Raw genomic sequence first — 17113 nt, forward strand, 5'->3', positions numbered from 1 at the left:
TCTAGAATAAATTTCATCACATTTTACTGCTGTAAAGATTTATTATTCAAAAACAAATAAATCCATTGATGAGAGCAAAGATGCACCAAAGCTGTCTAGTTCAAAGGAACAGAAGAATATATGACTATCTATTCCTACCCCTCCTGATATTAGTTCTTCCTTTCCAGAAGACAACAGGCAACCTTGGTCCCCTCCATTCAAGAGCAAACTTTAGTGTCCCTTTTTGGTCCCTGATTCCCCCTCCCCCCCCCCCACCAAATCTACATATTGAAATGACTTTACCTTTACTTGGGATTGTTTTGTCATTTCCTTGTTTGAGACTGGAACCTTATTATGGAGTTTCCTTCCTATATACATATGCCCTTCTAATATTATCCTGTCATAGGCCCCAAATTCATTCCCTGAATATCATACCTATTTATTCTCTTCAAGGCAGCTGCTAACATGGAATAATTGCTGAAGTATCTCAAGTAATCTAGCAAAGGGGTAGAGTTAATATTAATAGGGTGAAGAGCAAGACTTCCCTAATGTCCAGAAAATCCATGGAAAAGTTCTTCAGTGTCTCCTCTTTCCATAGAGGATGAAGTCAAGGATTTATCACCTAGTCCCCGCCACCTCTGTGGCATTATTATTTCTAACATTATTATTATCCATTTCTCATATGTGTCTTATTGTGCCCTCTGAAGCTAATCCACTATTTGCTGGTCCTCAAAGTAACATGATTCTGTAGTCTGCCATGTTTTCTCACGTGCTGCTTCTTCTCTGGAAGAATAATTTTAAAAAAAGAGTGATGAAGTCATGTTCAGGTGTGTGGCTGCCTACATGGATGAGCTGACCTTCACCAAGACAGGACATGAAGGTGGCTGAGCCAGCTCAGCAGCAGAAGATGGCAGAATAAGGAAGGCTATTCATAACACAAACTTCTCTTTAGTTCCAGGCACGGTACCAGGAACAGGGTCGACAAAGTTGGTTTTAATATAATGAATCTGAATTTCCTGAAGGCACAGATTTTATATTAAACACAATCTTGTCAACAGTTTGGTTTTCTTCAATATTCTTTATTGAAACTATTCTGAGATATAAAGGAATTTTTCCTTCAGGAGAAGTGTGGGAAGTCAAACCCAACAAGATCCCCAAATTCTATTTTATTTCTATGGGAGTAATTTTACTTAGCCCTATTCAACAGCTGTGCTCTCCTTGACCAAATCTGTTTAGTCATTACACCAAATTATGACTTTGTTCACAAAGGGATGGAGTGAGGTAACATGAAGAGATCTGCATTAATCCAATCTTAATACTAATAACATCACTCAAAGGATAAACCATACATTTGGATTCCTGTAAAGAAAGGCACTTCCACAAATTTCTATTTCATACACATGGAATTAAAACTCTAAAACTTACTTGGCATAAACTTAAACATTTCCGAGCTCTAACAGAAAGTCTTACAGTCTTATAGTGACATTCTTAAGATCTTTACCCTGAGGCAATAGTTTCCTGAAACATCTTGAGTTTAATCTTTCCCTTGAAGCCATTTCTTACTTTCAGAATCTTTGCTGGGAGAGATTGGGGATTGGATGGGAAAAGCTTTATTTTCAAACCTAGGAAGTTCTGGATTCTTTATAGTTCTTCTAAATTCTTCTCAGAAGCTTAACGACACCTTATTTTGTTCATTTCTTTCTTCTTATATGTTATCATTGATCGGCACTTTCTATAATCTTCCTAGAAATTTCTCATGAGTTTAATAAATGATTTTTCTGTGTTCCAGGCTATAGTAATGCAAACTTTCCAAGAAAACACGTAAATGCCCCCTTTTACCAAACTATAATAACAGCTTCCTCTCTGTTCTTCAAATGCTTACCAACAGTGGCCTCAAGGCTCTTACACCTTTCAGTGATAGATTCCTTAAGGCTTTACAGATTTTCCTACCATCAAGTCCAAACTCAGTGCCATATTTTTAAAGTTTTAATTATAATAGCACCCTGACTTTAGACACCAAATTCTGTTCTAGTTATTTATTTCCAATTAGCAAACTACCCTGTAGTTTAGCTAAGATAACAACAGTTATTTATTTTACACACAAATCCAAAATTTTGGCAGGGCTTCATGGGACAGCTTGTATCTACTTTTTGTAAGGTCACCTTGGTTGGCCCAACTAGGGCTGAAGGGCCATTTACAAAATTTGTCACTTATGTGGCTCCTTAGTTCATGTTAAATGTTGGTTGTATGCAAATCTGGGGCTATTGAGTCTTGGTTTCTTACCACATGAATTTTATAAGTACTGCTTGGGCTTGCATGATGGCTAGAGTAGGATATCAAGATGGCAGAGTAGGAGGACACCAAGCTCACCTTGCTCCACCCACACATCAAAAATACAGATACATGTGGAACAATTCTCAGAGAAAACAAACTGGAGACTACCAGAAAAACTGTTATACAACCAAGACTGTAAGAAAGATCTACACAGGGTTGGGTAGGGAGGGAAGAGAAGTGATCAGGTTGGGACATGCACCCCTCGGAGGGGAGATTACACAGGCTCAGAATAAGTCTGAACCACATATTGGATGCCACAGTCCTGAGGTCTGACACCAGGAGGACGAGATCCCTTAGCTGGTTTGAAAACCATGAGGACTGACAGCAGGGCTGTAGAACCTAGACGCTCCTCATGAAGAGCATGTACATGCTTGCTTACACCCAAAACAAGGTGGAAGAAGCAGAGTGAAGATGCCCAGAACTCTGGCCAGTTTTCCACAACCACCCCAGTGCTCACCCCAGCCCTGCTCCAGTCCCTCTTGCTCTGCAACACAGCTCCACACTAAGATGAAGGTGCTGCAGCAGAGGAGAGGGCACAGTTTCAGGGGACAGAGCCAGCTCAGACCCAGCACAGCATTCAAACTGGGTGTTGGCAGACATTACGGCATTCATGGGAGCAGCAGATCAGAAGTAGTCAGAATTCTGACTGATGCTGGGACAGCCCCAGCCTATGCCTTTACTCATGCCAAATCAGTTAAATGTAATAGATATACACAGGATATTCCATCCAAAAACATCAGAATATATGTATATATTTTTCCAAGTATGCAGGGAACATGCTCCAGGATAGATCAAATACTAGGCCACAAAACAAGTCTCAACAAATTTAAGGGGACGGAAATTATATCAAGTATTTTCTCTGGTTCTAATAGTATGATTAGAAATCAGTTATGGTAAGAAATATGGGAAAACCACAAACATGTAGAGACAAAACAACATGCTACTAAAGACCCAGTGAGTCAATGAAGAAATCAGAAAATACTGCAAAACAAATGAAAATAAAAACACACCTTCCAAAATCTAAGGGATGCAACAAAAGCAATTTTAAGAGGAAAGTTTATAGTGATACAGTCCCACCTCAAGAAAGAATAAAAATCTCAAATAAACTACCTAATATACCATTTAAGGGAATTAGAAAAAGAAGAGCAAACAAAGCCACAGTCAGTCAGCAGAAGGAAGGATAATAAAGATGAGAGAGAAAATAAATTAAATAGAGACCAAAAAAATAGAAAAGATAAATGAAACCAAAACCTTGTTTTTTGAAAAGATTAAAAAAAATTTTAAGCCAAGCTCAACAAGAAAAAAGAGAGAAGACCCAAATAAACAAAATAAAATTTGAAAGAAGAGAAATAACAGCTGATGTCACAGAGATATGAACAAATCATTAGAATACTACAAACAGTTAAATGCCATCAAATGGGCTAACCTAGAAAACCTGGATAAATCTCTAGAAATATACATCTCCCAAGACTGAATCAGGAGGAAATATACAATCTAAACAGACATCATTATAAGTGAAATTGAATTTGTAAAAAAAAAAAAAAGAAGAAAACTCCCAGCATACAGAAGTCCAGGACAAAGTTGCTCACAGGGCAAATTCTATCAAACACATAAAGAAGAGCTAATGCCTATTATGAAACTATTCCCCCAAACTGGAGAGGATGGAACATCCCCAATTTTATGATACAGGACCCTCATTACCCTGGTAACAAAACCAGAAATAAAGAAAATTCAGCCAGTATCTCTGATGAATGTAGATGCAGAAATTCCCAACAAAATTTAGCAAACTTAATTCAACAATATATAAACAGGATCATATATCATGATCAAGTGGGATTTATTCCAGGGATACAAGGATGGTTCAATATCTGCAAATCAATCAATGTAATATAGCACTTTAACAAAAAGGAAGGGTAAAAATCACATGATTACCTCAATAGAGGAAGAGAAAGGATTTGGAAAAAATTAATATTTATTCATGATAAAACTATAAAACTCTTATTGAAGTTGGTATAGAGGGAGAATAGCTTAACATAATAAAGGCCATTTATGACAAACCCACAGCTAACATAATACTCAATGGTAAAATGCTGAAAGCTTTTCCTCTAAAATTAGGAACAAGACAATGATGTCCAGCCTCACCACTTCAATTTAACAAAGTGTCAGAAGTTCTAGCCACAGCAGTCAGACAACAAAAAGAAATAAAATTCATCCAAATTAGAAGAGAAGAGGTAAATTGTCATTATTTTCAGTTGACATGATACTATATATAGGAAAGCCTAAAGTCTCCACAAAAAATATTAGACCTAATAAATTAATTCAGTAAAGTTGCAGGATACAAGATTAATACACTGAAATTTGTTGCTTTTCTATACACTAATAATAAGCTGTCAGAAAGGGAAAGCAAGAAAACAATTCTGTTTAAAACCACATCAAAAATAATAAAATAAATAGGAATAAACTAAACCAAAATGTGAAATAGCTGTACTCTGAATACTGTAAAACAATGATGAAGAGAATTGAAGAAGATACAATGAAATGGAAAGATATCCTGTGTTCATGGATTGGAACAATTAATATTATTAAAATGTCCATACTACTGAAGGCAATCTACAGATTCAATACAATTCCTATCAAAATTTTCATGACATTTTCACAAGTAGAACAAGTATGAAGTAGAACAAATAATCCTAAATTTTATATGGAACAACAAAAGACCTTAAATAGCCAAAGCAATCTTGAGATAAAAGAACAAAGCTGGAGGTATCACACTCCCTGACTTCAGACCATACTACAAAGTTATAGTCATCAAAACAGTATGGTACTGGCACAAAAACAGACACATATATCAATGGAACAGAATAGAGATCACAGAAATATACCTATATACCGATGATCAATTAATCTACAACAAAGGAAGCAAGAATATACAATGAACAAAAGACAGTCTCTTCGATTAGTGGCACTGGGAAAACTGGACAGCTACATGTAAAAGAAAGAGATTAGAACATTTTCTCATACCATAAAATAAACTCAAAATTGATTAAAAACTAAATATAAGACTGGAAACCATAAAACTTCCAGAAAAAAATATAGGTAGAACATGCTTTGACAGAAATTGTAGCAATATTTTTTTTGGATCTGTCTCCTACGGCAAAAGAAACAAAAGCAAAAATAAATGAATGGGACCTAACTAGATGTAAAAGCTTTTGCACAGAAAAGGAAACCATTGACAAAATGTTTTCCCTACTGAATGGGAGAAAATATGTGCAAATGATGTGACCAATAAGGGGTTAATATCCAAAATATATAAACAGCTCACACAACTCAATATAAAAAAAGATTAAAAAATGGGCAGATGACCTGAATAGACATTTTTCCAAAGAAGACATACAGATGACAAACAGGCACATGAAAAGTGCTCAACATCACTAATAATCAAAGAAATGTAAATCAAAACCACGAGATATCACCTCACTCCTGTCAGAATGACTATCATCGAAAAGTCTACAAATAACAAGTTGGAAAGTATGTGGAAAAAAGGGTACCTAGCACACTGTTTATTGAAATGTAATTGGTGCAGTCACTATGGAAAACACTATCGAGTTTCCTCAGAAAACTAAAAATAAAACTACTACATGATCCAGTAATTTCACTCCTTGGCATATACCTGAAGAAAATGAAAACACTAATTCAAAAAGATACATGCACCCCAATGTTCATAGCACCTTTATTTATAATAAACCAGCCTATGGAAGCAACTTATGTATCCATCAACAGATGAATGGGTAAAGAAGATGTGAGGTATATATATAAATATATATACATACAAGGGAATATTACTGTCACAAAAATAATGAAATTTTGCCATATCATGAATGGACCTGGAGGGTATTATGCTTAGTGAAATTAGTCAGACAAAGACAAATATTGTATGTTATATTTATATGTGGCATCTAAAAAAATAAAACAAACAAGTGATTATAACAAAACAGAGAGACTCACAGATATAGAGAACAAACTAGTGGTTACCAATGGGGAGAGAGAAGGCAGGATGGGCAAGATGGGGGTAGGAGATTAAGAAGTATAACTTACTATGCATAAAATAAATAAGCTATCAGTATATATTGTACAACACAAGGAATATAGCCAATATTTTATAATAATTGTAAAGGGAGTGTAATCCACAATAAAATTGAATCACTATGTTGTATACCTGAAACTAATATAATATTGTAAATCAAATAAACTTCATTAAAAAAACATGTAGGGAATAAAAGTTGATGTTCCAATATGGCCAAGTGACACATGAAAAGATGCTCAACATCACTAATTATTAGACAGATGCAAATCAAAACTAAAATAAGGAATCACCTCACACAGATCAGAATGTCCATCATCAAAAAGTCTACAAATAGGGCTTCCCTGGTGGCGCAGTGGTTGAGAGTCCGCCTGCCGATGCAGGGGACACAGGTTCGTGCGCAAGTCCGGGAAGATCCCACATGCCGCGGAGCGGCTGGGCCCGTGAGCCATGGCCGCTGAGCCTGAGCGTCCGGAGCCTGTGCTCCGCAACGGGAGAGGCCACAACAGTGAGAGGCCCGTTTACCGCAAAAAAAAAAAAAAAAAAAAAAAAAAAAAAAAAAAAAAAAGTCTACAAATAATAAATGCTGGAGAGGGTGTGGAGAAAAAGGAACCCTCCTACACTGTTGGTGGGAATGTAAATTGGTACAGCCACTGTGGAGAACAGTATGGAGATTCCTTAAGAAACTAAAAATAGAGCTACCATATGATCCAGCAATCTCACTCCTGGGCATATATCCAGAGAAAAACATGGTTTGAAAGGATATATGCATCCCAATGTTCATTGCAGTTCTGTTTACAATAGCCAAGACATGGAAGCAACCCAAATGTCCATCGACAGGTGAATGGATAAAGAAGTACATATGGTACTTGTATATTGTGGTACATATATACAATGGACTATTACTCAGCCATTAAAAAGAATGAAATAATGCCATTTGTAGCAACATGGATGGACCTGGAGATTATCATACTAAATGAAGTAAGTCAGACACAGACAAATATCATATGATATCACTTATATGCAGAATCTAAAAAATATGATACAAATGAACTTATTTACAAAACAGAAACAGCCTCACAGACTTAAAGGATGAACTTATGGTTACCAGGGTTAAGGGTTGGGGGGGAGGGATAGATTTGGAATTTTGTATTGACATTTACATGCTACTATATTTAAAATAGATAACCAACAAGGACTTACTGTATAGCACAGGGAACACTGCTCAATACACTGTAATGGCCTATATGGGAAAAGAAATTGAAAAAGAATAGATACATGTGTATGTATAACTGAATCATTTTGCTGTACACCTGAAATTAACACAAAATTGTTAATCAACTCTATTCCAATATATAAAAAATAAGTTGAAGAATTAGGAAGTAGGAATTAGGAAGTAGAAGCTGACAGGCTCTAGATACCAGAGTTTATAAACCAATATAGCATCAATTTTGCTATAATCTATTGGAACAAATAGTCATTCAGTCCACCCAGATTCAGGGGAAATATATAGCTTTCAGATGAATCATCTCACTGAAAGATTTCCTGAAGATCTAGCCATGGTCCCAATCTGTGACATAACTGAAGGAGAGAGAAGCCACCAAGTCCTAGTCATCAAATTCTTACTTAATACCTTGGAATTTTCTTCTCCTCTTCATGCCTGCAGCATCTCTGATATAATTTATACAAGAGCAGATCACATGAGCCCCTGAGAGAGACATCTATGAGTGTGTAGTATTTCCCCATTTCTAGCCTGAAGTGTCTGGACTCACTGGCAGAGGGAATAAATATGCAATGCGAAAGTAGGAGGTAGACTCCTGAGAAGTCTCAGCTAATACCTAAAACAGGGCACTATGACATCTTATTCCAGAACCCAAATTTTTTTTCTTTATTTATTGAACAAATATCAATCATGCTCATGTTATATTCCAGGAGCAAATAAGTTTCTCATGTGTCTGAAAGACCTATCTTGCTTCTGCCCTTATAATTTTCTTCCTCTATTTTTTGTATCTTTCTTCCTCTCTTCTAACTTTTAGAAATGTGAATATGAAATGGATATTTTTCTCAAAACTAAGAATAAAAACTTAGTAATTAAGTAGGGATACTCAAAGGAGGTAATTAACAAATTACCTGTCTGTTTTAACAAATAGAACCAAGAAAACCTCCACCTCTCTAATAAGTCACCAGAGAATTTCTGGGAGGAAACCAACTAATTTCCACAGTATATTAGAAAGGGCCTTTTCTTTGACCAACTAATTCTCATAGTGTATTACCATAGTTCTACTTGCTAATTGGGGAAATTATGGACAAGCATTGGGCAAATGTGATAATTAGATCCCTATGGAGATAAACATTTCAATTACTAACCAAGGCATTGAAGTCATTGCTAATGTATAAAGGAAGACCATTGCCGTACTCATTGAGGACATACCTAAACTATCCAAGGTACAGGTGAAATTTTTGTGGGGAGCAATGTAGATAGTTTTCTTTTATTTTCTTTTTTTTTTGCCGTACGCGGGCCTCTCAGTGTTGTGGGCTCTCCCGTTGCTGAGCACAGGCTCCGAACGCGCAGGCTCAGCAGCCTTGGCTCACGGGCCCAGCCGCTCCGCGGCATGTGGGATCTTCCCAGACTGGGGCACGAACCCGTGTCCCCTGCATCAGCAGGCGAACTCTCAACCACTGCGCCACCAGGGAAGCCCTAGTTTTCTTATAATGGTCCAGAGTTTGTAGAAGATGGTAGAAGAGCCCTTGGACATTATGACAGTGAAGATCATTTCGGCAAATTTCACCTAGAAACCTTCATAGAAGATTCCAGGATGTGTCCGAGAATGAATACACCTGCATGTTACTGGGCACTAAACTCCAATTTGAAAAAATTGTGAAATTTAATTTTTATTTAGGGACTCTTATTTTCTTGTTGAGAAGAGCAGTGACAATCCACTTATTTTTATGTCAAATTTTAAAATTGTTGGGTTTTCCCTGGAGCCAGTGATCTGTTATCTCCTAGTTTTTAGTAGTGGAAAATAGAAAATGTGATCAAATGATAGAAAGGGCAGTTCAATGGTGAAAAATGTAAGGATAAAGACCAAGATGAAGAGGAAGGCAGAGCCACAGGGTAAGTTTTGATTTTTTCATAAGGGGATACAGTATAAGAAAGAAAGAAAACAAAAATTTATACAGAACATGGAACATAATGAGAACATAAAAAGTATTTTTACTTAGGAGGAACATGATGGTGCAAAGGGGACCAAACTGCTGAACTGAAACCATTATTAATTCATTAATGGACTATTTATTTATTCATCAAGACTTTATATTTCATATATTCCATATATTTAAATATTGGGTTATGTTTTGAGAATTTGCAGGGCATATGTTGTGGTATTTATCCTTGAGGCTGTCTGGTCTATTGGAGAGACAATCAGGAGACAATAATTTGGATGTTGCATGTTGAGTATTTTGATAAAGACACATGAAACAACCTTTAAATATATTAAGCTTTAAATGTACTAGGAACAACAAATTCTTCCTAGACAGATTAGAGAAAGTTCAATAACTGGTGACTTTAAAAAGTGTGAAGAATGAGTGGATCACAGATGAAAGTTAGAGGCTATTTGAGGCTGACATTTCTCTCTCTCTCTAAGAAGTCTTGAAATACAAAGCCATATATAGAAAACTCTATGTATTTTAGTGCAAGTCCTGTGTGATTAAAGTTTAGGTTGCAAATGTAGATAAGGGGTAAAATTAGTTGCCTTTTTAACCAACTTAAGAAACTGGCTTTACCTTATAAGTGATGAAGAGTTATTGAGCAAAATAATGAAAAATCAATTTGCTCTTTCCCCTTGTTGAAGAGGCAACTTAATTACCCTATATGTCCCTTTCTTTTTCCATCTTTTTATTTTCTCCAAGCTTTCTTTGAATGTGTAATATCCTCCTTTTCAAATTCAGAAAATAGCAATACCACTTGTTTGTCCGCACACCCGAAGGACTGTGGCAGCAGCCTCCCTATGGCTCTTTTATAAAAGGTATAATGACTTGAAATGGTCTGTAGGGCCTTTATTTTCTTTCCTGCTTATGTCTGCATGTCCAAATCCAAAATATTCTCCCCAGCTTATTTCAACTGCCATCTCTCTGCCATGCAGCTGTCTCAGATCCCAGAATCTGTAAGTAACAAATCTTTCTCCGTATAGAATTCCCATATTCCTTTTATGACCCTTCATGTTCTATTTTGTGTAAAGGTCTTATCTCCAGTAGACTATAAGCTACTTGTAACCAGGGTCTTTGCCATTTCATCTTTTATTTACCCACAGTACTTAGCATAGTGCCTGGCATGTAACAGAAACTCCACAAATATTTGTCAACGAATAAATCAATAGCTATTTCCAAAAAACACTATCTGCTATTTGCCAAATATTTTATGCAGCATTCCAGACTGGGTTAAGTACAGTCAACATTTTCCATAGTTAATTTATTCTGCAACTTCAGTTCCCACATAAGTTCTGTGGATAAGTTTGAAAAAGTAGATGACGTATTACAGGGGTTTGCAGGGGAGGGTCAGGGAATAGCCATTGAGTAATGTGGCCTTTCTTTTCAGAAACTCCATCTTTCTTTGGGTAACCAGTCACTGTCCTTTCCAAGGATGACCCTATAAAAGAGAAAATATTCAAAGAAAGGAGACCAGGAAGTTGGAAATGTAGAGAAGATATCCCAGGAGGAATAATAGGGGAGTCTTTGTTCTGGTCAAAAGCACAGGGTATACTTCTTATTTATAAAGTTTAGAGATAAGGCAATTCAAAGATATCAAAAGTCCCATTTCAAAATTTTACTAAAACTTTGTCTAAGCAAAAGATCAAACAATAATAGAAATTGTATTATTTGTAAAGTACTTTAAGACCAACAGTAAAGTGCTATTAAAATTTTAAAAGTGTGAGATAATGGAGAAAACCATTTGATAATCAGAAAAGAAAATGAAAATGCAGCACTTTTTTTCTTCCAGTTTTACTGAGATATAACTAACATGCAACACTATGTAAGTTTAAGGTATACAGCATACTGATCTGATTTACATGCATCATGAAATGATTATCACAGTAAGTTTAGTGAACACCCATCATCTCATATAGGTACAAAATTAAAGAAATAATAAAATAATAAAAAAATTAAATAGAGGAAAGTATTAATAATTATATTTTTTCTTGTGATGAGAACTCTTAGGATTTACTCTCTTAATAACCTTCATATATAACATACAGCAGTTAATTATATTTTTTGGGGATGACAACAATTTTTAATGGATCATTTGGCTTTGCATTTAGAAAATAATGTTATAGAGATTTTTCATCACAAAATGTCAAAGCAGAAGGTTAATATTATATGCTAGATTAATATCAAGGGAAAAAGTTTAGAAAATCCCTGAAATCAAATGCCATCTACCCAGGAGTCTTGAAATAATTCAGAAGAGAAACTGGGGTCATTAGTCACTTTGGTTCTTCAACAAGTTTTCAAGTACTTGGTATATACTAGACACTATGTTATGTGCAGGGATGCAGTTTCTGTCTCTGGTGAGTTACAATTTGTGTAGTCAAAGATAAACTTATAATACTAAGGCCAAAGCAAATAAGATCCTAATGATTGCTAAGGAAACCCAGATAAAGTGATAAAGCACAATTAAGAAGCTGTAGGAACAACAATGTGCACATGTTATTTTAACTGATAATTTAAAGATAGTCACACAATTAAAAGAAGAATAAAATGAAAACAAACATGAAGTATGGACTATTTCCAGATGTAGGGGGTAGTATGAAAAAGGACATGATTGTTCAAATTTTCTCAATGCTAAAGTGCATGTGAAGAGATATACAGTGGAAGCTATGAGTGGAAAGTTACTTTTCAGACAAGAATGAAAGTCAGAATATAGCTGGTTTAACTTTATAGATAATTGAAGGCCATTTAGTTTTGTTAATAGGATAGAATTTGCCCTATAGAAAGACAACTTTACTGCTGTAGTGAACTGTGGCTTAGAGTAGGAAGAGATAGAATCCTAGGAGTCCATTCATAATGCTCTTGTAATAATCCAGGTAAGAGCTAATTTCTGGAAGAACAGAAGAAATGGATTCTAGAACTATTACAGAAAAAAAATGGATTGTATGTGGAGGATGAGAATTATCATGTGTTTAAACATGCCTCAGAAATTTACAGCTTGGATGACTAAGAAGTTTTAGAAACTTTTTATTGATATACAGAATCCAGGTAAAGGAAAAGATTTGGGTTGGAGCTTGGAGAGGATAAGAATGTTTTAATTAAAAATATGTAATCTAGTACCAACAGTAAGAACTGTGTCAGAGGCCTCAGGGAAAGTATCTGAGCATCACTGATCAGGAATTCAGAGACAGATACTGGAGCGACAGTCTGTTGGTCTCCAATTCAGGTATATCAAGGATAAGATACATAACCAAGTGGAAAAACAGTGAATGCTGAAGGAAAACTAATTAATTTTAGCCACAAATTTTCTGCAAAGGGAAATCAGGCCTGGTGTCCTAGAAGAGTCTGTAGAATATTCATAACACTAGTTCTAAGCCAAATTAATTTTAATGAATGACTGCATTAAAATTGTAGTCAATTTTAATGTGATATATAATTAGTAAAAAAAAGAGAATTCTGTTCTTTAAGGACAAGCAACACAAAGACAAATCAATGGTTATTGACCTAGATGAAGAAAGTATTAAAAGCAGGTGGAACATAGATCTTCAGACGTTGGTGGTATTGCTTGTGAAATATATGTATCAGTAATGTGGATGAAACTATGACCACTTAAAATCATAATTAATGTAGAGAAAGGCTTTTTTGAGGATTAGATTACCAAAAAATTAAGCAGAGACTATATAAGTCTGCAAGGAAGGGGCCTGAAGAACAGGCTTTCTTTGAGCAAATGTCTGTACATTTCATGTGAACACTTGTCCCCAAATTCAGTGCTAAAATCATTGGCAGAAAAATAGCACTGTGGGTGCATATTAATTTAGGATACATTTTGCTTAGTTTACAATCCTTTTTTTTCTCCCATGCCTGTTGTTTCTCTTTCATACGAGACTGGCTACTTTATGAAGGGTAAATTCCCTTGACTTCTCACTTCTAAAGGTCTCTGGAATTGATCATATTGACTTTATTCCGTGGGATCAACTCTCCACGGCCAATTCCTCCTGTTACTGAATTCCTCCTGCTGGGTTTTTCCAGCCTTGGGGAATTGCAGCTTGTCCTCTTTGTGGTCTTTCTCTGCTTCTATTTGATCATCTTGAGTGGAAACATTACAATCATCTCAATCATCTGCTTGGATCACAGTCTCCACACACCCATGTACTTCTTTCTATGTGTCCTTTCTACCTCTGAGATCTTCTAAACAATTGTCATCCTGCCCAAGATGCTTATCAATCTGCTCTCCATACTCAGGACACTCTCCTTCGTGAGTTGTGCTTCAGAGATGTTCGTTTTCCTTGTTTTTTCTGTCACCAATTCCTTGCATCTGGGACTGATGGGCTATGACTGTCATGCTGCTGTCTGTCAGCCTTTGTACCACCCCATTCTCATGAGCTGGAGGGTTTGTGGGCACTTGGCAGTAACTTGTATTGTTAGTGGTTTCCTAATATCTCTATTGGGAACAACTTTGGTCTTTAGCCTCCCTTTCTGTGGCTCCAACATGGTCAAACACTATTTTTGTGATATTTCACCAGTCATCTATCTCGCCTATGCTGAAGCCTACATTAATGAACCTGTCATCTTCATTGGTGGGGTCTTGGGGCCTGTGCCCTTGATCTTCATCTGCATCTCCTATGAATTTATTGTCTCTACTATCCTGAAGATCTCATCAGCTGAAGGCAAGCAAAAAGCATTCTCCCCCTGTGCCTCTCATCTCATTGTAGTCATTGTCCACTACATCTGTGCTTCCTTTGTCTACCTGTGACCCTCAGCCAAATATACATCAGGCAAAGATAGGCTGGTGACAGTGACCTATACCATCCTCACCCCACTGTTGAACCCTATGGTATACAGCCTCAGGAACAAAGATGTACAGCTGGCCGTTCAGAAAATGATTGGAAAGACTGGGTTTTCTGTTAAGACTTTATAATTAAAACATTTTTTCAACAGTACACACAAATTTGAGTCAATATGTATCTAATTGTTTAACTCATAAAAGTTTCTAGTCTATTCACCTGTATGACTGTGTGGCTTTGGATAAGTTGTTTGACACTGTGGGGATGTAATGTTCTCTTAAGTAAAACACACATAGCAACATGTTTATCTCAAGGTTGTTGCAAAATTAAGGGAGATATCAGAGCATCTGTCACTAAAAGACAACTCTCCTACTTATCTTCTTCTTCAGAGATAGTTCACCAAAGGATCCTAACAACCATTATCTATTACCCTATGTTTGGCTTGTTAGCCCCAAATCTCTGGTTGTCCTCTTTGTTTAAGATTTTATCCAGCTGAAAATGAGGTGCTCAGGCCTGAATGTGGTGTGGATATAGGACTAAGACATGATGGGGAAAAAAACTTGCTGTACTAGCAATTAGAAGACTATTTAAGTCATGACTTTAAAAAAAAACTAAGGTTGTTCTTTAAATCTAAGTTTTAAATATAGAATATAGAGATAGTATACTTTTTCCTTTTTTACCTCACATGGTTTTTGTTTGTATCTAATGGATAAGATGAAAGTAAGCATGAGTAAAATGCAAAGCTGGGCAGAACTCGAGACTCATATCAGTTAAGACTTTGTACATCTCTGCAAGGACCTTCTATTTCTTTCATATTCTCCAAAAATGATATTTATGGGTGTCTTTTCTGACCACTCATTTGAATCACTCCTTACATAACATAGAAGATATGCTACAGAACTTCATGAAAAAAATAATAACTATCCAGTCCCAATGCAGGCTGAAGATGTCTACATGGCTTTCCACACTGAATTTATTAAGAAGAGCAGCTCCCAGTTTCAAATTTCTCATCTTACTACCTAGTATAAGAGAGAGAAGGACTCTGTCTTCATGAAAATTAATTTGCTTAGAATTACAGCTATGGTCTTAGAACTAGTGTTTGATTCCTCTACAAACTCTTCTAGGACACCAGGCCTGATTTCCCTTTGCCGAAAATGCGTGGCTGGAATTATTTAGCTTTCCTTCAACGTTCCTTCAGTGGTCATCTTGTCCTACCATTCATCCGTACAGAAATTTCTTCATCAGTATTTCCAAGCCTGAACTGACTACCAGTAACTTCACAAAATGTACATTCTTGCTGTTATCATTTCTCACTACTATTTCCCCTCATTTAAGCTGATATTTTCCTCTTTGTGATCTTAGTACTTTCTGTCTCTTGTGTCATACAGTAGGTATAATTTTGGTTCACAGATGTTTAAGACAGTTACAATGATAATCTGATCCTTCCCCATTACTCAAGTGACTGGATTTCAGACATCTCACCTTCTTGTGTGCAGTCCTTTATACATGCTGCTGATTACCAATATTCTTTTTGTTTTATTAAATTAATTAATATATTTATTTTTGGTGGCACCACAGGAATGCGGGTATCTGTTCCTCCATCAGGGATCAAACCTACACCCCCTGCAGTGGAAGCACGGAGTTTTAACAAGTGGACTGCCAGGGGAGTCCCTTCAATGTTCTTTTTAAAGCTTAATGAATAAAACTGACATTCATATTTCATGTGTGACCTCCATTTTCAAGGTAAGATGCAACTGTATTCTCCCTTGAAATTTTACTTAGATTTTCAAATCAAAGTGTATAAAATAATCAATAAAGCTCTCATATTTTAAAATTACTACTTATATTTCTATTTTTGGCTCCCTGTTTTCAATTTTGGATTAGGTCTTTTTATATTATTTTTATTTACTAGTTAAATAATTAAGGCATTTTAAACATCTTTATTGGAGTATAATAGTTTTACAATGTTGTGTTAGTTTCTGCTGTATAACAAAGGGAATTAGCTATATGTATACATATATCCCCATATTCCCTCCCTCTCACGTCTCACTCTCCACTCCCTATCCTACCCCTTCAGGTGGTCACAAAGCACGCAGCTGATCTCCCTGTGCTATGTGGCTGCTTCCCACTAGCTATCTCTTTTACATTTGGTAGTGTATATATGTCAATGCCACTCACTCACTTCGTCAAAGCTTACCCATACCCTTCTCCAGGTCCTCAAGTCCATTCTCTATGTCTGCGTCTTTATTCCTGTCCTGCCCCTAGGTTCTTAAGAACCTTTTTAAATTTTTTTAATTCACATATATGTGTTAGCATATGGTATTTGTTTTTCTCTTTCTGACTTACTTTACTCTGTATGACAAACTCTAGGTCCGTCCACATCAATACAAATAACTCAATTTCGTTTCTTTTTATGGCTGAGTAATATTCCATTATATATATGAGCCACATCTTTATCCATTCATCTGTCAATGGACACATAGGTTGCTTCCATGTCCTGGCTACTGTAAATAGTGTTGCAATGAACGTTGCAGTACCTGACTCTTTTGAATTATGGGTTTCTCAGGGTATATGACCAGTAGTGGGATTCCTGAGTCATATGATAGTACTAATTTAGTTTTTTAAGGAACCTCCATACTGTTCTCTATAGCGGCTGTATCAATTTACATTCCCACCAACAGTGCAAGAGGGTTCCCTTTTCACCACACCCTCTGCAGCTTTTATTGTTTGTAGA

General features: G+C 36.1%; 1 pseudogene; it reads left to right on the forward strand.

Annotated features, from left to right (window-relative positions):
• The first annotated feature begins 11937 nt into the window (after nt 1–11937).
• On the forward strand, nt 11938–14513 carry LOC116764009 (annotated as a pseudogene).
• The last annotated feature ends 2600 nt before the right edge of the window (nt 14514–17113 follow it).

This window comes from Phocoena sinus, chromosome 1 (assembly GCF_008692025.1).
Source record: "Phocoena sinus isolate mPhoSin1 chromosome 1, mPhoSin1.pri, whole genome shotgun sequence".
In the NCBI taxonomy this organism is placed as follows: domain Eukaryota; kingdom Metazoa; phylum Chordata; class Mammalia; order Artiodactyla; family Phocoenidae; genus Phocoena; species Phocoena sinus.